General features: G+C 39.6%; 1 protein-coding gene across 22 annotated transcripts in view; it reads left to right on the forward strand.

The window, feature by feature from the left end:
* Positions 1-24843, forward strand: part of LOC102510351 (sorbin and SH3 domain-containing protein 2) — a 185901-nt gene that overhangs the window by 10484 nt on the left and 150574 nt on the right. For 4 of the 22 annotated variants that reach the window (XM_032468725.1, XM_032468727.1, XM_032468724.1 and 1 more), the window contains exon 1: positions 21222-21484. The gene's annotated coding sequence lies outside the window, so the exon portion shown is untranslated. Of the gene's footprint in view, positions 1-7787; positions 7887-21215; positions 21485-24843 lie in introns of those variants that run through there. The other 18 variants (XM_032468741.1, XM_032468739.1, XM_032468740.1 and 15 more) reach the window with 12 other exon arrangements.

Consider the following 24843-nt stretch of genomic DNA (forward strand, 5'->3'; position numbering starts at 1 on the left):
TATCATCACCATTTCACATGAAAAAAGAAAAAACTGAGGCTCAGTGAAAGGCCTGTCGTATTTTATTTATATGGGTTAGTTGCTGACTTTGAGATGCATTTCATCCCAGGGCAGGGATAAAGGCACGTCCAAAGATTAAGAAATGAGTATGTTTTTAAGGATGTGGAAGTAACACGTACAGCTAGGAAATAAATGCAGAAGACTCCAGATGAGACAATAGGAAAAAAAAAAAAAAAAGAAGAAGAAGAAGAAGGAGAGAGAAAAATGAAGAAATTAGTTTGTGTCAGCAACCTCCCCACAAGGTAGTTTCTCATCTAAAAGGAACATAAGTACACACTGCGCATTGGAGATAGGTATTTTGTGTGGCATATGTAGCCCTGTCTGACGTCGAGAAGGGTTCCATAAATGTCAACCACTACTACAGTTTTCAGTTGTTCATGGATTGGAAGTTTATAGTAAGATTCTCCTCCTAACCTGTGGTCAAGTCACTTAGCCTGAGTCCTCTAAAGTCTTCCGACAACATGTCTACGGTGTGTTTTGAAGGGTTGTGGCTACTTCTGCTCTTCTGTGGGATTGAGTCACCTCCACAAGGTGTATTTTGAAATCTAAGATTCAAGAATCTCAGAGGAACTCTATAATGCTCATCCAGCAATTGATCAATTGAGGCTGTTAAAAGATATGGAATTCAAGGGGGATCGGGTAGCTGGGTAGATGGTGATGCTTTTAACCAAAATGGGAATGGAGAAGACCTTTTTTGCTTTGTTTTTCATGTGGGAGAGAAGAGTATGGACATGTTGGACTTGACATATTTGTTGGAATCATCTAGGTGAAAACGCCTAGTAGGCGGCTGGAAATATTTTTTTAGCTATCAGTAAAAAGTGAGGCAAGATCTGGAACAAATCAGGACCTTAGATGTAGTCTGTTCAAGGTAGGAATGGACTGATGATTGTATATAGCTTAAGAATATATTACTTTCATTAATATCATATTATTACTTCTATTAATATTACATATTACCTCTATTGAAGCCATTTTTCTGACTACAATATGTTCAATTCACAAAAGTTTAGGGGAGGGTATAGCTGAATGGTAGAGTGTGCACTTAGCATGCATAAGGTCCTAGGTTCAATTCCCAGTACCTCACTAAACAAACAAACAAACCTAATTACCTCCCCTTAAAATAAAAAAAGAACTAAAAAAAAGTTTGTAATGATATCTTCTTAGCCACTCTACAGAAAAAGATACACATTTCAAAAAATGCATAGTTTGTTATTTTTTTAAGCTATTGAACATGGTTGCTAAGTATACTCAGGTCAAAATGTCTAAACTGCCTCTATCAGTTTGTTTTTTTCATTTATCTTCACACATGAATTTTTTTATTGAAATATAATCAGTTTACAACACTGCATCAACTTCTGGTGTAGAGCATAATACTTCAGTCATCCATATACATACATACATTTCTTTTCATAATAGGTTACTGTAAGATACTGAATATAGTTCTCTGTGCTATAGAGCAGAAACTTGCTGTTTATCTATTTTATATAGTAATTAGTATCTGCAAATCTGAGTCTCAGTTTATCCCTTCCCACCCACTATTCCCCCTGGTAACCATGTTTGTTTTCTATGTCTGTGAGTTTGTTTCTGTTTTGTAAATTTGTGTCTTTTTTTAGATTCCACATATAAGTGATACCATATGGTATTTTACTTTCTCTTTCTGGCTTACTTCACTTAGAATGATGATCTCCAGGTTCATCCATGTTGCTGCAAATGGCATTATTTTATTATTTTTTAGGGCCAAGTAATATTCCATTGTATGAATGTACCACAACTTCTTTATCCAGTCATCTGTTGATGGACATTTAGGTTGCTTCCATGTCTTGGCTATTGTATATAGTGCTGCTGTGAACATTGGGGTGCATGTATCTTTTTGAATTAGAGTTCCTTCCAGATATATGCCCAGAAATGGAATGGCTGGATCATATGGTAAGTCTATTCTTAGTTTTTTAAGTAATCTCCATACTCTTTTCCATAATGGCTGCACTAAACTACATTCCCATCAATAGTGTAGGAGGGTTCACTTTTCTCCACACCCTCTCCAGCATTTATCGTTCATGGACTTTTTAATGATGGCCCTTCTGACTGATGTGAGGTGATACCTCATTGTAGTTTTGATATGCATTTCTCTGATAAATAGCAATATTGAGCGTTTTTCATATGCCTGTTGGCGTTTTGTATGTCTTCACTGGAGAATTGCTTGTTTAGGTCTTCTGCCCATTTTTGGATTGGGTTGTTTATTTTTTTCTCATTAAGTTGTATGAGCTATTTGTATATTCTGGAAATTAAGCCCTTGTTAGTTGCATCATTGGCAAATATTTTCTCTCATTCTGTGGGTTGCCTTTTTGTTTTGTTTATGGCTTCCTTTGCTGTGCAAAAGCTTACAAGTTTAGTTAGGTCCCATTTCTTAATTTTTGCTTTTATTTCTGTTGCCTAGGTAGACTGCTGTAGGAGGACATTGCAAAATTTATGTCAGAAAATGTTTTGTCTGTTTGTTTTCTTCTAGGAGGTTTATAGTGTCTTGTCTTATATTTAAGTCATTAAGCCATTTTGAGTGTATTATTGTGTATGGTGGGAGGGAGTGCTCTAACTTCATTGATTTTCATACAGCTGTCCAACTTTCCCAACACCACTCTTCCTGGCTAGAGGAAAAGCAACTTCTCCCCAGGCAGGGGTGCTTGGGCTGCACGAGTCCTGCGACCCCCTTCCCACACCCCACAGGCAGACCTCGGTCATCCAGCACACCATCACCCGCATCCCTGCATCACACCAAGGGGCCCATGAAGCCCCCAACCCGGCAGGGATCTGGCAGCTCCTCATTTTCCCCCATCTTCCAGAAAATCCTCTTTCACCAACCTTCCCATGGTAAAAGAGCATCCCAACCTGGAAGTGTAGGATGGAGCCTTCTCAGGGGATGAGGGAAGGAGCGTAGGGCCAAGGAAACGTAACCTGGAACCCCCTCCCCACTGATGCGCAGAACAGCTAGAGAGTTTGGGGTGAGTGGTGTGTCCGCAGTCTCAGTCCCAGGCCAAGACCTGAAGACACATTTGAATTTTTGTATGTACGGCTTTCTTTGAACGGAACTCCCCTACTTTAAAACTCTAAACATAGTGATCAATTTCAGACTTTCCCTGTAGTCCGTTATGTATGAAAGCAGGGATCTCTCATCGAATAGCACCAGGCGCTAAGGTGGCCACAGACACTCAGGCATGTCAGTGTGCCCCTCACCCCGCTACTCAGTCTAGTTCCGTCCTTCCTCCTGCTCCGTGTGTCTCTCCCTCCTCCTTTCCCTGTCTAATGTCGTTTCTTTATGTGGTTATTGTAAAAATCCATATTATAGTTTGAAGTGCCATTTATTATATTTAGTAAACAATTTTATGTTATTTATTCTTGGTTGCTTAAATTTAAAAGTCAGTAAAGAACAATCTTTATGTTTTGATGGCTTATAATTGATTTTCCCTTTGTATGAGCCTTGTCTAAGACAAGTTTTCTCCAATTCTGTATGAAAGGTCCTCTGAGTTTCCAGGAAAGGAGGGAGCAGGCAGGGGAGGAGCCTATGGGAACCACAGAGTGAGGTCCAGTCGTGGACCTGGCCTTCACAGGGAGGTAACCGCTGGCATGTGACTTAACATCTTTCAACTGTGGGTTTGGAACCAGAAAAATGAGGATATTATGCCTATATCATAGGCCCATTAGCTCCAAAGTACCCACAACAGTGCCTAGCATGTACTTGGCTCTCAGTAAATGACACAGTGCCATCCATAAAAAATCTCCTGGGATGAAAGAGAAATGGGGATCTACCAGAGATCTTGACATAATAAAGCAAAAATGACATAAAATAAAAACAAATTTTCACAATAGGTAAATAAATGAATTTTAAACTTAATATAAAACCCACCAGACTTTCAATGATCACATAGTCATTAAACTTGAAGTTTAGTTGAAAACTCAAACTTGTAAGGAAGTCTAGCCACACACTTCTGTATCTTCTGCTCTTGACTGAATTATTTCACACTAAAGCAAACTATGCCGAGTATTAACTGCAAACACAATATGAGGATAGAATGGGGGAGATCACTATTTTTAAAGACCCCAGTTCCAAAGAAGAGCCATGCTGCCATTAACTAAGCTAACAGAGAAGAACTGTAATTAATCCTACAGTCCTAAAGTACTTGCTTAAGAACGTACAATATGGTCTTTTGCCAATACATTTACCTGCTTAATTACATTTTTCTTGGGCTGATCTAAAATTAATCCTCATGCCACGTGGTGCTGAGTTTTGTGACCTGCAAGGTCAGTTAGGAACGTAAAATAACAGTAAGTATTCTTATAAATAATGATATTAGCCACCATTCAGTGAATGCAGACCATGTCAGGCAGCTGGCCAAATTCTTTAAATACTTCTTACTGACTATTCACAAAAACACTCTGATGAGGGTATTATTCTCGTTTTACAGAAGAGGAAACAGGCTCTGAGCAGTTGAATATCTTGCACAGGGTCACACTTGTGGGGAAGCTAGGATGCACACATGGGTCGGCCACATACCACGCCCGGTGCTCGAACAATTTTCTAGTCTGCTTGTTTGTGGGAACTTCAGGTTAATGGCCCCCTCGAAACATTATAACTCCCATGTTACCGTTCTCTCTATATTTTGGGGCTCTAGAGAAGCATTTATTTAAAAGAACTACCTCAAGTGTCCTTATTCTCAAAGACCAGAAATAGCACAACCGATAGAGGTAGGGAGAAAAAAAAACATCCAGAAAGCCAAGAACGATTATCTCTTTGTGATAAGATTGTGGATGACTTTTCTTTCCTTCTTTTGCTTGCCCATATTTTCTAAATCAACTTCAAGTTATGAAAATTTCAAAATAAGGAGATGCATAGAGGGGAGGACCAAAAGAGATGTGTGGGGCACCAGTCATGTTTAGATGTCTAATTATGATGCTACAATGCTAAGCAACAGACATTAAAAACAAAACAAACCAATCTCTGGATATAAATATTTTATCAATTCCCTTTTACTGTTATAATTTGCCTCCACTTTAATTTGGGAGGTTATTTAGAAGATGTACCACTGGAAATTGACCACTGCCAGCTTGATTTTCTGTGCTTGGTGTCAGTGGGTCTGTTTACTGGGCAGTTATGGTTTTACCTCTGGATTAAGAATGATTATTTCTACTTTGGAACCAAATACAGTTCAACTGCAGTTCGAAAAGAATTAAGAGTCTTGTGGCTATGTACATGGGGAACAATTTCCCTTTGTTAACTGTGGCCCTCTGATCTAAAGAAGAAGGTGGCCACTCTGCATGCATGTACTTTTGGGGGGAAAAGTACACATTTCTAAGAGAATTCCTAGTACGACAGACAGCCAGTAAGAGCCCTGACGTGTATGATAAATTACATTTCACAGGCAAGTCCTAACATATGAGGTGAAATAGAACATTCGAAGCATTTAAAGTAGGATAAACAAGGGGGAAAAAATTTCAAAATATCATTTTCAAAGCATCCGTTGTTCAATATACAACACATGGCCTTCCTTGCCTGACTTGGTTATTCCATTATTGCACCATTCACTTTCCATTGGCATCAAGTAAGCTTTTTCTATGAGTTAGGCTTCACCCTATATGAACAAAACAGAAGGCCTTGCCCTCATTAAGCGTACACTCTCGAGGTCTATTTGTACTTTGTATATGAAACGGAATCGCCCAGTTCATGAATACATGAGCCGGTGCAAATAAAACATATGATGATATAAATGTGGAAACGTTTTTTCCTCAAGCATTTACTGTACTCATAAATGTAGTTTCCATATTTTGTTCTAATGTAGATGGTGAATTTATGCATACCATTGGATGATAATTAAATGGGGCGTTGTCATTCTAATTTAAATAGATGTTTCTAAGTTGCCTTGAAAATGAGCATACTTTTCAGAATTAGTACTTCAAAACATCTTTAAAGTTGTTTATAAAAAATGCCATTTTAATAAGTATCATTACAAGCAGTGCATTGTTACGCTTTTAAATCACATTGAGATTTTTTTTATTGCTTTTTCCCACACTCACAGTTTTCAACTCAATGTTCAAACTTCTTCAGAAGACAGACATTATAAATATTAGTAACCAAGCACCAAAATCATCTCTTCTTTGCATTTATGTGATGTGAAAAAGGAAAGCAATTTCAATGATACAGAATTAATGCGGAGTTATAAAAGTAATGCATTTCAGGAAAAAGTGACTGGGGAATCTTGAGTTCTGCCCTAAGTGAATAAAGTCAGTTGTTAAGTGATAAGTATATTTTAGAGTATTTATCTGTGAAATGAGAGATGCTTTCTACCAGCCCAAGGCACTATTGTAAGAATAAGGAAGTTAACATTCTGGACAGTAAAACGTTAAAGTTTCTTTTACATGAAGAGACCGTCTGTAAGGGTGACTGGCTGGGCAAATAAATGGAGTGAAATGTGAGTCCACAGATTACTTGGCTCTTTTAAGGTGGAACTCATTCCAGTTTTAGAGCCATTCAGCTACTCAGGTATCTTGTAATAATTCCTAAAGTTTATAGTCCTTATCCATTTGGGGAAAGCCATTAGTACATGTCCAACAGATGAATGAACAAAGATACATTTATTTTCCTTGTAGAGCCAAAGGGATTATCATGTAAGTGAGAATCAGGAATGTTTTTAGTTTAAATGTGTCTTTGTGTGTGAGTGTGGGCACAGTGTATGTGTTAATAGACTGATTTACTTACTTCATTGTTCTTGTGTTTTATATCTTAGCCCAATGTTAGTTCCTCTCAGAACAAAGTTAACAAAACCCTTGAAGCAGTGAGTGGACATAAGTAATAAGAAATAAGACCTCGAGTCTCCTGCCTCCTGAAGCATGTTTCATCAGCGTAGAAATTAGCAAGGACTGTTCACAAACCTTTTAATCGCTGTAGATATATTGTTTCTCATCGAAATGGAAATGGCAAACACAGCCCTTGAGGAACTGCTCACTTTGATTTGGAAACAGTGCAAGAATTTATATGAATTTATATGTGTAGGAAGAAACTTCAAACTCAAAATTAACTTCTAAAAATACTAAGTGAGAAGATGGTTGAGAACCAGGAATAGCAGCCAAATTACATAACCATTCCTCACCTTGTATGCTTTCAAGATTCTTTAATATTTAAAAAGGAGATTCATGAAATATTCTATTAAAAATCAAGACAACTTCAATATTATATCTGTCTTGAATGACTCTCTTGTAAGAAACTAATATATTCTGAAGGTACCACGCAAGTTTATCTTTATATAAATACATATATTTATATAGGTATATAATATATAAATTATAATTATAAATGTAATTTATTACTGATATCTTCGTATTCAATTAAAATCCAGGTAAGATGAGCTACAATGAATGAGATTGAGTTCTTCATGGAGGTGGTTACTAGAAGGAAAGCAGTACGATTTCCTGTCAACAGTGAAAGTACCTAATAATCATCTCAGGGCAGCCCAAAAGCAAGCTTTAAAAATGGACCTTAAGCTGAATTTTGAGGGTTAAAGGGGGAAAACAAGAGCAATGTTATGTTAACTGGAAGAATAAAATCATCACAACAAAGATGACCTAACCTGGTCTAAATCTGTAAGTCAAACACCCCAAAGAAAAATTGGCGCCCACAGCCTGGGTGTGCTCTGAAACCCGGGTGTGCTCTGAAACCCGGGCATTTATCAGCTCGTGTTCTTCAGTTTGCAGGTTGTGGTGTTTGTTACTATCTGAAATTTCCAGCACCTTTGTGGTTACCCAAAATAGAATGTGGTGCAGAAGTCTAGTCTGGAGTCTCAAAGGTATGTTCAAATGTGTACAAGTCTTTTAAAAGGGGCCAGTGGATAGATCTTAATCAGCAACATGAAAACAGAGTTCGCGTTACATAACAGCAGAGCCACTGCAATTTATAGCTTGGGTTTGGTTTGGCCACAAGTGAGGGGACCATTTGTTAAAATTCCTTTCCAATTCCTTCTTCTCTTACCCAACGTTGTATGTAAAGATCTAAAGGTGACCTGAATTTAGCCCTCTTTATCTGTCTTTGCAGGTAGGATACATTACAGAGTATAACTGTAAAACCGGACAAGTGTAGCCTAGTGAAATGCTATAAAATGAACTCAGCCACAAGGTTCTATTTTTATAAAAGTTTTACTAAGCATGTCCTGCATTAAGCAAAGTAATCTCTTACTGAGCATTATCCCATTTTTGAGTGATTTTTATAATGATCTTAAATGATGTTATTCTCCTTTGATGATTGATTTTGAGATCACTTTATTCTACTTTAGTCAAGTGTGTATGACTATGCCTTAGTTAAAATATACCAATATTGAACTTTGAAGCTCCAAATTTTACTGATTTTTCTCTTTAGCATATAGTCTATTCATTTCTTTCCCCTGCTGAATCCCTACTCACTAGAATTACTGCAAATCTCATCTCTACTGTTCATGTCTTTTTTCTTTTCTAAAAACCTCTTTTTGTTGCAGTTGAAGCTATCACCTGATACTTTAATGAGTCTACTATTGTAGGCAGCATTCTCTCTAATTTAGTTCACCAGGGGTTTGAATAGCAAGTCTCTATCAAAGCTGCTCCCAGGTAGAAGAAAGTAGCAGTTGGTGATGGAGTAGCCCTGGTGTTCACGGTACAGACTGACAGGACCCAGTGGAGATTCTCACCCTGACTCACATCTAGAACATGCTGTCAATGCTGTTCATGCCCTCTCAGCCCCACTGGGACAATGTTTCTCAGCCCCTGGTCCTAGTGATAGCTTTTCTATAAGGTGATCCCCTGTACCCCAACTTTCAAAATGTAAATTAGGGGATAATTAGGTAGGTTTTAGTGGTCCTTTCAGTTATGATTCAAGGTTAAATGAAATATAAGCAATATGGGAAGCCAAAATTGGTGCCCCAAATCTCCAGGCTATACCATATCCGTGGATATGTATATTGTAACAGAGACCTAGGATAGGACCCCATACGTAAAGCCTGCCCTCCGGGGTTAGTGTCACTAGATCTAGGCATAAACCTTATTGAGTCCCGAGGTGGGGACATTCACTCAGTGTAGGGAGGGAGAATGTGGAAGGGGGTGGGGGGCTCAGAGAAATCAGAAGATCTGAGTTTTATATAAAAACTCATGTGAATCAAAAAAGAAATCAGGCAACACTCCCAGAAATCATGGACTAAGGTCATTACCATCTTTCTACAAAGGAAGAAAACACAGGTGATACACAGAAACAGTCTCATTTTAAAGATGCTATTAACTCTCCCCTCAGGCAGCAAAATGACCACTGTGACAACTTCTTTGTCACAACTTTGTCCCTTACAGCTGGCCTTTCCCTCCCAAATACATTGTGTGAAGAAAAGGTGGTCTTTTACTTACTTTTTACCTAAATCTATTGCCTAGAACCAGTTCAACTGGTCAGTGCCCATCACTCTCAGCTCTCTTTTCTTAAACAAGTCAAGCCTTCTCTGCATTCTTGTGGTTGCTTCAGTTTTCCATTCAGGGTGTCACTGTCTGGTTTCATTAGATGTACACTCACTCAGTACATTCTGGAAGCCAGACTCTGTGCTGGGAACTGACAATACTCGTTTTTAAAGGGAGGTCTGTCCTTACAGAGCCTACAGTCTAGTGAGAAAATGACAGCAACAATAATCTATCAAACTCCCTTCTGCAACAGGTGCTTGACTGACTTTCACACAGTCTCATGTAGTCCTCTCTGAAGGCTCCCCAAAGGGTAGGGGATGTTGTCTGCATTTTATAGGTAAGAATGTCAGGGCTCAGACAGACTACTTGCTAAAAGTGACAGGGCTTGCCCCTAGGCAAGCTAAGCCTGATTCCAAAGCCTTGATTCTTTTTTTCTGTAATATAACTATTGCTGTAATAGAGGTGCTTACACTTCAATTCTCATTCATCAGATTTGCAGTCAATGGATAAAAGTTAGTAAAAAGTTTGTTTTTAACAAAGATGGATAGAATTGTAACTCTGTTCCTCCCACCTGCTAAGGGAATCATAGGCTCTTACAGGGACTTACAAAGTCAATTCTGTTTTTGCTTCTTCCGGGTAATTCCTTTTAATGCTAATATCCCTCCTCTTCTACCTTCTACTCACCAAGTAAGATGATGATAATGCTGTTGCTTTAAAGAGGAAATTATCAACTATCAATATAGTCATTAGCAAAGATGGGAATTTTTTTAATCCAGCTGTTTGACAATGCCGTGAATTCTTATTTAGAATTAAAATTGAAAGAAAACCCCATAAAAGTCTAAATGTGAGCTATCTGAAATAAATTATAAGGAAATTAAATTCAGTATCTCAGTGTGTCCCATCCATTTCAGTTTCCCCATCAGCAAACTAAAAGAACATACGTTTGCAAAGATCAATTAATGTATTTGCAAATTTTTTTCTGATTTTTAAAAATAACTGGTGATTACTGTGTACCAGGTGTGGTTTTCCATGCATTAACTTCTGCAATCCCCTCAATAATGCTCTGAGGTAATTAATGCTATGCCGCACTCTTCAGCTAAGGAGACTGACACTCAGAGATCACGCCCAATCCAAAGAGTGAATAAAGGGCAGAGTCAGAAAATTAACTAAGGACTATTTACCCTCCAAGTGCATGCTTTTACCTATGTGTGCTGTGCATCATTGCAATAACACCAACACTTACACCTATTGTGTACCAGGCATTCATTCTCTTAAGAGCTTTGCACGTATGAATTCATTCAATCTTCACGCCGATCATTTGAGTCAAGTACAGCAATGGTTCTTATTTTCTTACTACGAGAACTGGAGCTCAGGGAGGTTGGGGTAAGCACTCTGTGCGGAGCAGTGGAGTCAGACTCGATGGTGCCAGACAGCCTGCAGAACCTTGCTCTCCGCCACCATGCTCTTCACAAGTATGGATGGAAAGACAAGATATTTATACGTGACTGCTTGTTATAAAGTGGAATGTATTATGATTTATATTCATTTTTTCCATTTATGGTGCTTAGCAGAAGCCATGAGACAAGAATACTGAAAATAATTTCCACAATATAGATGTCTCTTTAGTTTTATTTAAAACTGGAAAATGATTGGCTTTCTAATTCAACACACCTTTGCCGCAATGCTGATGGATAGCATTTACCATTCTAAGAAATCATAGGTAGAAATCCTAAAGGTTATTTAATATTCAAACTCAGTACATTACTAGCCTTGAATATCTTCTCAAAAAACACTTTTTCTGTAACAAGGACAAATTCCATTATTCAATTTAGATTTTAAAAGCTCAGTAAACTGCATTGAAGTGACCCTGTTCAAAGTCTTCTGAACAATGCCCTGGCAGTGCACACTGAGAACAGGATAAACACTGGGTTCCTGTTTTGCATTTCCTGTAGGTTACTACGATGCTCTTATTTCTCTTGGTATCACTGATCGTTAAATGTTAGTTTTAGGAAAAAGAGCCGACCACTTGACTATGTTTAAAGCCCAAAAGATTCAAAGATGCAGCTCCTAGGGCTTCAAATGTATTGGCTCTGGCTTTCATGGCAGTTTTCACCCCATTAGGAAATGATCATGGGGCTAAAAAACAGAATAAGGCAACTATTGTGAGGACTAACTGTGGGTGTCCAGAAGCACTTTCAAAACCGAAACTATTTTGTATATGAGATCCTAATGGCCGGCCTTCTATCTTTCAACCAAATGTTGAGAAAGTCGTTCTTAGATGATTGTGTCAGGTAGGTTTCTAGCTTCAAGCAACAGGTTACCTTTAACCAGGTGAGAGGTTGGTGTCCCTAAGAAACCCAGAGTGGGTTCAACTCTACCCTGGCGGGTGCCTCCCAGAACAGGATCTGCATCGCCCCCAGCTCAGAGAGCAGGGGGAGGTTAAGGGGCAAAGGGCAGAGAAGCCTCCCCCTCGGAGGTTCTGTGTTGTTGTGCGTGTCAAGTGTCTCGCCCGTAGCTTATCGGCCAGAACAAACTGTAAGGGAATCTGAGAAGGCAGGGTTTTGAACAGGCACGCCAGCAGGGTGCTGTAGCAGAGCTGAAAGCAGAAAGGGGTCCTCCGCAGGGAGAAAGCCATGTCTGCCACCACTGTGTCGCATGATTTATTTACTTTAAAGAAGAATGAGGCTGAAAGCAGTGACTTGATTGTAAAATAAAACGCATCAGAGAGAAACTTCAGTCAAAAATGATCCGTAAAGAAATCCCTGCTGAGAAAAAGAGAACACTCTCTTGAAGGTGAAGATGTAAGCATTCACTGTGACTCCGCCATCCCTTCCCCACCTCTGCCTGAGCACAGAATCCCCATCACTGCAGGCAGGGCAGGCCCCCCACCACCTTCCTCTGGAGACCAGGCCAGTTCCAGCTCAGCCTAGGGTCTGAACAACGATTCTCCCCCTTTTTCACAAAATTGAGATCTCATTACTTATTTCTTGACATTTCTCACATGCCTCTCCCATGCCATCTTATTTCTTGTGTTTCCTTTTTGTTAATGAGACTATTGTTCCTGTGTTTAGCAGGTTGACCTGCTGGTTAGACCATTCCTTTGCAGATTTTTCTGTGTCTGGCACATGTGGAAGTGAGAATATTTGTAGGCTCCGGGAGGGACACAGATGAGGTTGCTAACAGCCGGAGGTGACTGGTCCAGACGCCCCAGCCACCCCAGGCCTCAGTGGGTCAGGTGATAGCTGAAGGGTTCAATATTGCGGCAACATCTGTAACCCACTTGGGACACACCAACAAGTCACACAAATAGGTAGGAAGGTCTGGATTAGAGGACAGATAACACAGAAAATATTATTCTGTCCAATAGCCAAAGGTTTCCACTTCTGCATTTGTTCTGGGAAGACATTTTTCTTATGCACTTGATAAAATAAATCTATAGTTCCTTCTAACCCTTGAATGCTGGTCAGCTCTTCCTTATTATTATTACTCACTCATCTTTCATCTCTGTGAGTTTCAAGGACACTTTTCTAACATTCTGTGGCTTATTTATGTGCAACTGTCCTTGCAAAATTAACTTTTGTGGGCATAGTAACGATGGAAATGTGCCATGGATTGTTGGGTTAATTAGTTTATTTTTTGAGTGCCTCAGAAAGGACATTTTTCATGCTGTGCCTTGGTGATTTCAAAGTGTTTTACAAAGGTATAAAAGGCATGTACAAAATAGAACATCTTCCAACATTCTTAAGCTATAACCAGCGTCCCTGTGCCCCTGGTGGAAGAAAGTGTTACACAGACTCTTCCAAGGCAACAGGGAGAAGACCAGCCCCCAGTCTCTGACTCTGTTCTGCAACTCAAGCCACATAAATGTCTCCTTTCCTCTCCTGCTGAAATCACATGGCCCTTTACCAGAGAACAAGATTGCAAAACTCCTAGTTTCTCAGTAAAGGGCTCAGAATTCATTGTATGTTTATAACTGATGCACTACATGGACATGAGAAAGGGTTTCATGCTACAGGAGTCATAATGGCCTGTCCAGGTAGCACTGATGGTGTGATACTTCATGTCTGTCTGTCTGTTCATAAAGTACCTAGAAAAAAACGTCAGATATGGCCTGCAGAAAGCCAGGTGGTGTAACTGTCTAGCAATGTACAGACAAATATATCATTCTGTCAACAATCCTAATCAAAAGAAATTTTGATCAGGGACCCCAACTGAGTGATTAATACACCCTAATGGAGTATTACACTGTTCTGAAAAAGGTTTGGAGATATGGTGTAAGAGTGCAGGCAACTTGGTTTATTTCAAATCTATTTTTAGGAGATAAATGGAAATTATTAATGATAGAATATATTACATATGGAGGCGGGAAACAAGTGCTATCTGATTCTTTAACCAACTTTTAAACCAAATATGTAGCTTCAAAGCAGTATAATTCACAGTCCTCTTAGTTGGAAACAGCGGCCTAATTAGAATACCTTTTTTTGGCTTTTTACAAAAAAAAAGATATTTTTTATTTTTCAAGTTCTCATAAATATATAACAAAGATGCTATCATGTATTACTCATTGCCTTCTGTAGAACTAATTTCATGGTTGCCGGGCACAAATACAATCCACGTGTCGGGGTACAGGGTGAAGGGGAAAGAGGCGATTACAAGCTAACAGCGGAGGAAGACATGAATCGATCACTCAGAGAAACGCAACTGAGTCTGCCACTGGAGAGAATGTGGGGAATATGATTCTTCAAGAGTTAAAAACCAAAAGGCTTGACCTTGGCCGGATCAGGGAAGGCCCTCCTAAGGAACAGGCACTTCAGCTGAAGGTGAAGAGGGCAGGGCAGTTACTGCTCAGCAGGGAACGTGGACCAGTGAGAGGGAAAAACGCATGCCAAGCTCATTCCAGAAACTGAAAGACCAGAGAAGCTGGAAGAAATGGAGCTAGAAAGAGGGTAGGGAGATGTGGGTGGACATGCAAGAAGACAGCAGATCGTGCAGAGCCTGAAATAGGCCACTCTGAGAAAGCTCATCTTAAAGATGTTTATGCCATATGTAGCAACTGTTGCTTATGCTCAATTTCAATGGAACAGAAATATCAAGAAAAGCTAAGTCATGGTTATATAAAACAGCAGCGATACTTAAATGCATACGGAGTTCAGACAGTAAGCTTAAAAAACAATAACTAGAAATGGGAGCTGTGACAAAGGTTTTAAGAAGTTATTTCTACGGGATCTCCTGCGTTTGATAATAGTTATTTAGTCGTTCATTAAGATTTTCACCTTATTTGGTAAAACCCCGTCCCAGATTGCACAGTGGCACACGGGATGGCAGATCACCTCCTAAGACACAATCGCTCCACATGGGTAACCAGGAAGCAGAAATCAGTGGACATACGATTTGACAACTTTAGAATAATTACACCTGCCCATGTAGATTATGGGGCCAAGCGGGAACTGCCAAATGAAAGCTCTGTAAGTCCAAGAAAAAGTAGAGATGTTAGTGTCAGGAAGGGGTTTGCAGCCCAGTTCCTCTGCCTGTGTTTCAGGGCGCAAGCACCGAGGGCTTGCATGATTGGTACGGAATCACTTAAGCTCTAGGGCCTGGGTTTCCCCACTCGGTGCATTTATTCACTGTTTAGCACGTGACACACTGAGGTCCTCAGGTGGCCCCGCTCGCACCTGCTAAGTGTGTAATGCTACAAGCATCATCCTTTTGGTTGCGTCTGCTTCACTCTGTTTCATGTGGTTGAAGCAGACGGGGGTAAAGATGTTATTACACTTCATCCAGACTTCATTTTGCATCCAACATGCCTGACTTCAGGGGTCCACCCCTTCCTGTAATCAGCATTGTCTGATTTCTCTCGTCTCTATAGTACGAGACTCTAACTGCCTTTTCAATACATCTTTGAAACTCACACCAGTGTTTCAGGCGGTCTTGCTGCCTCTCCCTAAGCACTAAAATATCTGACTAGGAGAATGACGCATTGTTCTCCTGGAATATTAGACAATGCTACCAAACTGACATGGCCACAAAAGCCTTCAAACATTTGTCGTGCAACTCACTTTTCAAAGGACTTCGTGGGGGAAAAATGTAACCTAGAAAACAATCTTCATGGGAAAACTACACTCACTTCCTTCCTACTGAGATCCTCTCAAATAATAGGAAGTGATGAGGAATCAAATGAGAATTCGGAGTTCTCTTGGGAAAGAAATGCAAACCACTCTCAAAGAAGCCCTCAAAATACATGGATTCAAGAAACCACGCACATAAAAGTCCCTGGAAATCATCGCGGTATCTCAAAACAAAGTACTACATTTGGCCATATATGGAAACCTGCACAGTTAGTCTGCTCTATTTTAATTATTTAACCAATCATAGCATTTACAGCGTGCCAGATTTTTCTACATTCCTTTCAAATGACAACTCTTCGAATACTCACAACAGCCCACGGAGATAGGTCCTATTGTAGAGGAGGAAACTGAGGCGCAGAGGTGCAGTAACTTGGCCCCAAGTCACGCAGAAGTAGCGGGACCCGGGTTCAAACCCAGACACACTGGCTCCAGACCCTCTGCTCTTCAGTGGTACACACTTTTTTTTAAAAATTTTTCTGAAACAACAAACCAACCAGGGAGACATAAAGCTACAAATGGTCGCTACATACAGAATTAGGCGTTTTAAACGTTACCAGCGTGGGCGCCCATTCTCTCTTACAACGAGGATTTTACCTTCAGGAAGCCCTTTGGAGCACACAGCACTTTGGTGCCACCGAAAAAGTGAGAAGTCATTTGGCAAACTGGTGAGATGATTCAACATAGTGTGCTCATTTATTTAAGGGTGGGGCAGAGCATAACAAGAGCCTCTCTACTCCAAAATACCAATCTTTCTCATGGTTCTAACAACTGGAGTGTTAGCTGAGTTAAAAGAGCCTTTCTTGAGATAGAGATGCCCTTTAGGATAGTTTGATGCCTCACAAAACATAGTTTTATTTAGACCATACTTAGCTGAAAACAATTTAGGTTTTTCTGGTGGGCTATGGAGAGACAGAAGGTAATGTACAGCTTACATATCTGTCTATCTTTACCCTCTCTTCATCTCTGAGAGGTTACTCCTGCTCAAGCCGCTGAAACCAATCGGGTCCTCCTGGAGAGTTTAAGAGCCTCCGTGAACACGGCAGATGGTCCCACTCATGCCTTGCACCAGGGTCCTTGGAACTAGGTCCCTATCTTACTCTTCCGGGCCTGCATCTCTGCCCAGATAACTTGCCAAGTTTTCTAGTTCCTCCAAGATCAAGGATATGCCCTGCTTTATCCAATCTTCCATTCAAGTCCAAACTTGGAGCTTTTGGGGACCTCCGTCAGACCCACAAATTCATGGAGCGCCTCCTGACAGGCGCCCCCTGCTGGCTGCGACACCCATCCACCCACCCTTGCTGTGTGGTTTCCACCTTCGCCATCTGCTCAGATCTTGTCTTCCCAGCACCTGACAATCCCTAAGCATCTGCCCTTCACTGAGAGGAACATGTGGCTTCTGAATCCTGGTCCCTCTGCATCTGGTCTGATGGACCCCACTGCCTCTCACACTCTCAGTGTGAATCACTTTTACATGAGAATCCCCTGGGGCGCTTTTTAGCTATGCAGATGGTTGGGTTTCATCCAGATTAAAGAAAACTCTCTAGAGGTGGGTCCTGGGTATTTGTATTTAAAACAATTTTCCAGATGAGTCTCATGCATACCCACGGATGAAAGACACTACTCTACATCAGTTTTTCTCAAATTTCAATGTGCATACGTGTAACCTGGGGATGTTGTTAAAATGTACTTGCTGGTTTCAGTCGGTGTGGATAGGGCCGGAGATTCTGCATTTCTAACAAGATCCCAAGTGATGGCTTAGATGTTGATCCACAGACCACTCTTTTAAGCAGCAAGGATCAAGACCAGTGATTCTCAAAGTGTGGTCAAGAATCACCTGGGGACTTGTTAGAGATGCAAGACTTCAGGCCCTTCCTCAGAACTATTAAATCAGAAACTAGGGGTAGGACCCAGGAATCTGTTTTGACGAGCCTTCCAGGTGACTCTGATGCTTGGTATAATTTGACACCCACTGGCCTCGATGGCACTGCCCAGTAAACATACACTGCAAGCCACACATGTAATTTAAAAGTTTCTGGTTGTCACATATTAAAAAGTAAAAAGAAACAGGTAAAATTCATTTTAGCACAATATCTTATTTAACCCAACGTGTCTGAGTACCGTTTCAACATATAATCAATTTTTTTTTAAAAAAACTGTGATTGTTTACATTCTTCTTTTTCATACTAAGTCTTCAAAGCCTGGTGTACATTTTACACTTACATGACATCTCAGTTCTGACAAACCACATGTTAAGTGCTCAGCAGCCACGTGCACCCGCCATATTGGACAGCCAAACTCTAGACTTACAGAGATAATAACTTTTGTGCTTTCTATGTGTCAGGCATTATTTAGTTAGGCATTTTATGTGCATAATCATATAAGCCCTACCAACAATTCTGTGGATTGGTACTATTATTATTCTGATTTTATACAGGAGAGGGGTTATACCAAAGCCATATTTAGAGTTTCACCAATATAAGAAGCCTGCTCTAATGTAAGCATTTCCCAATTATTTTAAATCAATTTATTTGTAAAAGGAGAGAGAAAGAATACAAATAAAACCATTAACAGAAGTACAGTTGGTATAACTGCTAAGGCATTAATAACTTACAAAAGTCATAGTAGTTGGGTAAGTAAAATGTCCAAATTTACTATCCTATAACTTTTTTAAATATGCCTCAAGTCCAATTTATACTTTTCTGTGACATCAAATCTGTTGAAAGGCGGTTATGGACAGGCTGCTGGGACAGTCGGGATCTTTGGGGAACAAAGGAGACCTGGGTGAGTCACGTAGCAGGTAGGACTCACCCCAGGAGGAGAGCAGCTAAGCAGCTCACAACCTGCTCCTTCAAGTGCAATTGATGGGAAATGAGTCTAATAATAGTTAAACATGAGGCAATGGGCTTCTCCCAGTCTTGGTGTGGAAAGCAGACAGTTTGGAATTTAAAAATAATAGCTGACTTAGTACTCAAATAGTTAATCTTTATCTGTTCCCTTAACTTCCATAGTTTCTCAAGGAAGGCCAATTTTTAAATATATTTTCCTTTTCATTATAAACTGCTCTAAGGAGGAAAAAGTTAAAACAATTAAAAAAAATTTTTTTCTGAGGCTAGGCTTCCAATTTTTTGCCAGAATTACCATTTATCATTTTGACCAAGTAAATATCCAATTATAAACTGACAGGTATTTAAGACATATTCAAATGTGACCATTACAAAGAAAACAAACTTATGGTTATCAAGCGGTAGGGGGAGAGGGGCAAGGGATAAAGTAGGAGTTTGGGATCAGCAGATACAAACTACTATATACAGAATAGATAAACAACAGGGTCTTAATGTATAGCGCAGGGAACTGTACTCAATAGCTTACAATAATCTATAATGAAAAAGAATATATATGTATAACCGAATCACTATCTGATACACCAGAAACTAACATAACATTGTAAATCAACTATACTTCAATTAAAAAAAAGTGACCATTTTTTATTCACGTTCATTCATAAATGAGCATAAAAATGTATTATTTTAGAGATTTTTTTTAAAGCCCTACTGTATTTTTAAACAAAGTTAATCGCATTTTAAAATTTTGATTAAATATTTCAACAGTAAGTTATAATTTTTAAAATTTATATATCTGCATAGTTTTAACGTAAGTGTACTGCACTGAAAGATTTACTCTTTTACAGTCATAGTCGAAATAGCAGTCATGTAACTGTTTTTTTAACATATCCTGCATAGTCTTCAGTATCATCTTTTTTTCTTCCAGTTTTATGGAGATATAATTGACAACTAGCACTATAGAAGTTTAAGGTATAATCATTTGATTTACATATACCATGATTACCACAGTAAGTTTTGTGAATATTCATCATCTCATATAGATACAAAATAAAAGAAATAGAAAAAAAATTTTTTTCTTGTGATGAGAACTCTTAGGATTTATTCTCTTAACAACTTTCAGACATAAAATCCGGCAGTGTTGATTACATTTATCATGTTGTACATCAGATCCCGAGTACTTATTTATAACTGGATGTCTGTACCGTTTGATTGCTTTCTTCCATCCCTCCCCTCCTCCAACCCCACCCACCTCTAGCAACCAGATCTGACCTCTTTTCCTATGAGTTTGTTTGCTTGCTTTGGAACACTATGTTAGTTCTCGTTATACAACAGAGAGATTTGCCATTTCTATCTATATGTTTCAAAATGCTCATCATGGTAAGTCTCATGACCATCTGTCACCACAGAATATTTTACCTAGTTACATACATTTCATACTTGTGACTCATTTATTTTGCAGCTGAAGTTTGTACCTCTCAATCTCCCTCACCTATTTCGTTCCTCGGTATTTTTTATAATCAGTTCTAAAAAAACTGAATTTGATCCGAGCCTCTAGTAACCAACCTTCATAATACGAACTATAAAAAATGTCAAGGTGTTTTTTTCATACTGGACTAAGATCAGAGAATCTTCTTTTACCTCCTTTCCCCTCTCAGCAGTACTTTCTGACTGCTTAAGCATTCTCTTTGTTATGAAGAATAGGGATTTGAAAGGATTCAGGGATTTCATCTACATGGAATAAAGGCTTTTATAGGAATGCTTAAGTGTTTCCTTGGTAGGAAGTTACTAATTTTTTTTCTTAGAGGTGTTGCAAAAGGCATAATGAAGTAATGGAAGTCAGGAGTCGGGTCGATGACGAGTATCTTCCTTCACTCTTAGAAAGAGATCTCCGTCTCCAGTTGCCAAGGTGGAATAGCACTGGAAAAGTCTGTAACAAATTCTGTCATTATTCTTGCTGAGTTTGTGTGCTGTAAACCTTTGGAGGCAAAGACACTGTTAATGTTGTCCACGACTGTGTTCTCAGAGTGCTTGGCGTATAGTAGCCTCAGAAGTACTTTCCACAGAAGTATTTGCTGAATGAATGAATGAATGAATGAAAACAATTTCTAGATCTTAATTCATCACTCTAGAAACAAAATGAAAGCTCAGAGTTTGCTGTCATTGTTAGTGACCCAATCTGAAGTATTGGCCTTCAGAGGGAGAAGCAGGGGATGGTGGCCTGTCTGCATCTTGTCACCAAATGGTCCCCAGTCTCGGCCAACAGATAAGAAATGTCAACAGCTTAACCCAGTAGCTTTCAAAAATAGCACAGCTGATGAAACTGGAAATTTGGGTGCGTGCTAGAAATAAACCATTTGTCTTTGGTCTTAAGAAGGATAGCTGACAACAGCTACTCTGCCCAGAGAGATCTAAAATATTTTTTAAGACCCATATATGCCAGCCAGGAACTATCGGAAGAGTCTTTCCTCTCAATAAGGCGTTAAATAGAACATTTTATTCTCAACAAATCAGGTAAATCACTTTGAAAACTCAAGGATTATGGCAAAAGTACTATGTGTCTTTAAGATTTCAATCAAGTTTTTTGTTTTGTTTTGTTTTCAATAGTGCTGGCAGTTTTCCTTAAAATTTCAATGAATATTTGCACAGTGAAGCAAGTTGTTGTGGGTTTCCTGGTTTGTGCCTCCCCCTCTGCCCCCGTGGAGGGGGGTGTGGCGATTCGGGCAAGGTTTCTTCGTCCCTCTGCAGACAACCCCGGCTGCTGTTAATGCTGAAAATAGCTCAAATGCTCTCTGAACAGTAGCACCACCCAGCAGCTGGGATTCTTTTCCTCTCTCATTTGCCTTCTCTCTTGCCTTTTTTTTTCCTCCTTCAGACACTTGGATTGGACTTAATCTTAAACCTCTGGAGTTCAAGACCTTTTAAAAAGGGCTAAATAAACAATCTCCACATGTAAAAGGCCACTGACTCCTACTTCCTCTCTTCAGAGCAACTGTGGAACCCGGCTGCCTGTAGGTAAGATTTTTTCATTCCGGAATTATTTCGTTGGCTTATGATATGTTTATGATTAATGTTTTTTTAAATAACTAATTAATCATGAAAATAAGCGGGAGCTGTGAATGATCTCCAGGTAAATACGGTGTTCCAGAATACAGCAGTGGCATCTGTGTGTTTCTGTGGCTGTAATTTTAAACTTTGCTGAACGTGCTCTGTAATGCTGACCTGCTCTCCAGACTCTCCTGTGATTGAGCTGCATCAGAACTTTAATTAAGCCTGACTGCCAGCGTAGTCCCAGAGCCTCTCAGACATCATAATTTGGTTGTTTAGGCTGCTTGCTTATTTTTAACTTTCTAAGGGCACTTTTTTTTTTTTAAAGGAATAAGATGCAAATACCTGAGTAAAGGAGATATATTACTAAAGATTCTTTAACGACAGTGAGCTCACTCTACCTTATTCGTCATTTCATCACTGTTCTATTCATTGTTCATGTGGAATTAGAACAGTTTTGTTTGTTTGGTTGGTTGATTGGTTGGTTGTTTTTTTGTATATTCCCAGCACAATTCCATGACTCGGTTTGGAGAATTCCTTTCCTAGCTGAATGTCTTTGGCTAGCAGGTTTCTCTAACATGACAATATAATAATAGAGCGTTTAATGGGCCTTCCCCTTCCCCCATGGTTACACTTGGTCTTGACATTTTACAAAGTACTTTGATCTGTGGACTTTAACTTCAAACACAACATTTACTTTGATTGTGGGTATTTACTAGGTTCAGTAAAAAGTCTTTTTTTTTTTTTTTTTTTTTTTTTTGGTTTAGTGCTTTTACATCATTTCCTTTGAATAATCTGTTGGGCTTTGGTTTTCCCTCAGTGATATGTCTTAGGTTTTATTAGTACAGGGACTCCCAACTGAAAGGCAAAGGCTGTTTTACGGCGAGCTCCTCTGACCATTGTAGACTTTATGACAACCCTCTGCTCCCCACCGAGCAGATGTCTGAAATCCAGCAGCAAATCACGGTGAACAGAACCAGATTCTATCAACCCCTCACTTGATTGCCTCCCAATTACCATGTGCCTGAAGGCCTCACTGTTGCTTTTTTCACATGGACACTGAAATCCTTGGAATTTAGAGATTCCTGTTTCCAAAGAAGATTGCTGGTATCACAGACCACATGTGAAAAGGAAACATGCATTTTAAACATGCAGCGATCTTCTGGGAAACTTTTAAAAAGAAAAGAAAGAAAGAAAAAGAAGAAAAGTTAAAAAGAAAGAAAATTTTAAAAAAGGAAAACTAGGGGGGGAAAAAAAGGAAAAGAAAAACCTTCTGTAGCCAGAAGTCTGTTATGCTAGTGAAACTTCTGCTGAATGAGGGGTAAGGAATGAAAAAAATGTATTTCCTAAAATAGGCAAAGAGTAGCACTTTCTAGCCATTCAATCAACGTGTAGACGTTCTCTTTCATTTTCGAGAAAATTCGTGGGTGTATTACATTTGTTTGTTACTCTTTTCTTCCTACCCCAAGCAAAGGATATTTTCAAAGTCCTCAGCCAGATACTGAACTTGACCTTTCCTGGCAAGCTGTCCCTGGGTGTCCTGGTGAAGGTTAAGACAAGAATGAGCCTAATCCTATCAGGAGACAGTTTAAGTCCCAGTCCAGGGCTGTGGGGCACAGGGCGCTCCCGTATTCTGCACCTTGCTCAGAAGGAAGGGAACCGGGGGCCGCAGGACACACTTTCCGAGAGGTGGGGCCAGGGCGCAAGGCACGGGAGCGGTCCCTCCAGATCAGGCGCAGATGCAATACGGTCTCTAGAATTGGGACTAATATCGTAGGAAAATCTAGAGCTGATCAGTCTAATTTTTTATTTCCAGAAGCTGGACATTTAATTTCTAGTCTCCTCTTTCAGATCTGCTCTATAGAGAGGTTATGAATTATCCCATTTCTGTGATGTGCATACAGTCAAAACCTGAAATCCCCCAGTTACTCTGAGCATCCACTGCACTGCCTTTGGGGAGTCTAGAATACTCTCCCCCCAGGACTAGGAAGGCTTGCTTTGGCATCGCTGAGGACAAATGCATTGCTAACAGGCAACACAGGTTCGGCTGCAGAATCCAGTGGCATCAGGATGAAATGGGTTTGGAACCCGACAGAGGTCATTCCATTCTTAGGCAAGCCATTTTTCCTGTTCTGTTGAGTTTTTAAATTTTGTTTGTTTCTTTGTTTCCCTTTGCTCCTTAATTTTACTCTGAAACTTTGGATTGTTTGAATGTGAAACTCAAGGAGAAATCTAGCCAAAACCACCGAGTTTCACACAGGTTCCACATTAAAGAAGTATTCTACCCAGCCTTGCTCGAAACTTGGCCCATGTTTTGCCAAAAGTTTCATGAATGTCAGTGAGCCTGGAGCTGAAACATAATCCCAAACCAGGTGACTTCTGGCGACTTTGAGGCTGTCCTGTAGAAGTATAGAATCCGTCCAGCAAGGACATGTCTTATTTTCCTAACTCCCGCTGTAATTTCATGTGTACACACATTTCCCCAATAAACTCCCTTTTGCTCTATGGTATTTTAAAGCCAGGTTCAATCCTAATATGAATTTTTATAGCTGTGGTATTGAAACATTGGCAAGTCAAAGTCTGCGTTTTAAATTCCAACACAGTCTGAACCAAGCGGTGGGAACATGTTGGTATAATTCAGCTGAAGGAAGTCCCAGGAGAGTCATGGAATGTCTTTCTTTGCTTAAATATACCTCTGTGCTTGTGCGGAACAAACAGTAACATTTTGTCCTGGTCTATCTGCTTGACAGTATGCCTTTTGTTCGTTCTCCAAAGGTGGTGTCAAATATATCGGTGGAAAAATAATAATAAACGTCCAGATTTTTTTTTTTTTTTTTTTTGCCTGCTCAACTGATAGACTCCTAGGGAACACTGTAAGCATTGAAAAGTTCGGTGCTGTTACTTGTAAAGTAAGGTATACTGAGGATAAAGGAGTACTCAGCAGATTTCATTCAGGAAAGTTTGACCTACAGCTATTGTGGGTTAAAGTCAAATGGGCCAGATTGTGAAGGTGTGTGTGTGTTGAGTGGTTGGAGAGGATTTGTAAGCTTTGTTCAGCAAATCTGTCACATTTAAAACAGAAAATAATCCTGTCACATTTAAAACAGAAAATAATCAGGTCCAGGATCTGAAAACATTCCTTTCTTTTGTTGATCATACAAATTTGTATTGGCTGACCACTGAATTTTGAGGGGTATTACTTCTCTCATTAAAGACTCCAAGGATTACATTCTGATCATTAAAATTCCAGAAATGGTAAAAAAAAAAAAAAAATCCAATGAAAACATGACCTGTTGGGAGACCTACATAGCTGTAGATGGACTTAC

This window comes from Camelus ferus, chromosome 26 (assembly GCF_009834535.1).
Source record: "Camelus ferus isolate YT-003-E chromosome 26, BCGSAC_Cfer_1.0, whole genome shotgun sequence".
NCBI lineage: Eukaryota > Metazoa > Chordata > Mammalia > Artiodactyla > Camelidae > Camelus > Camelus ferus.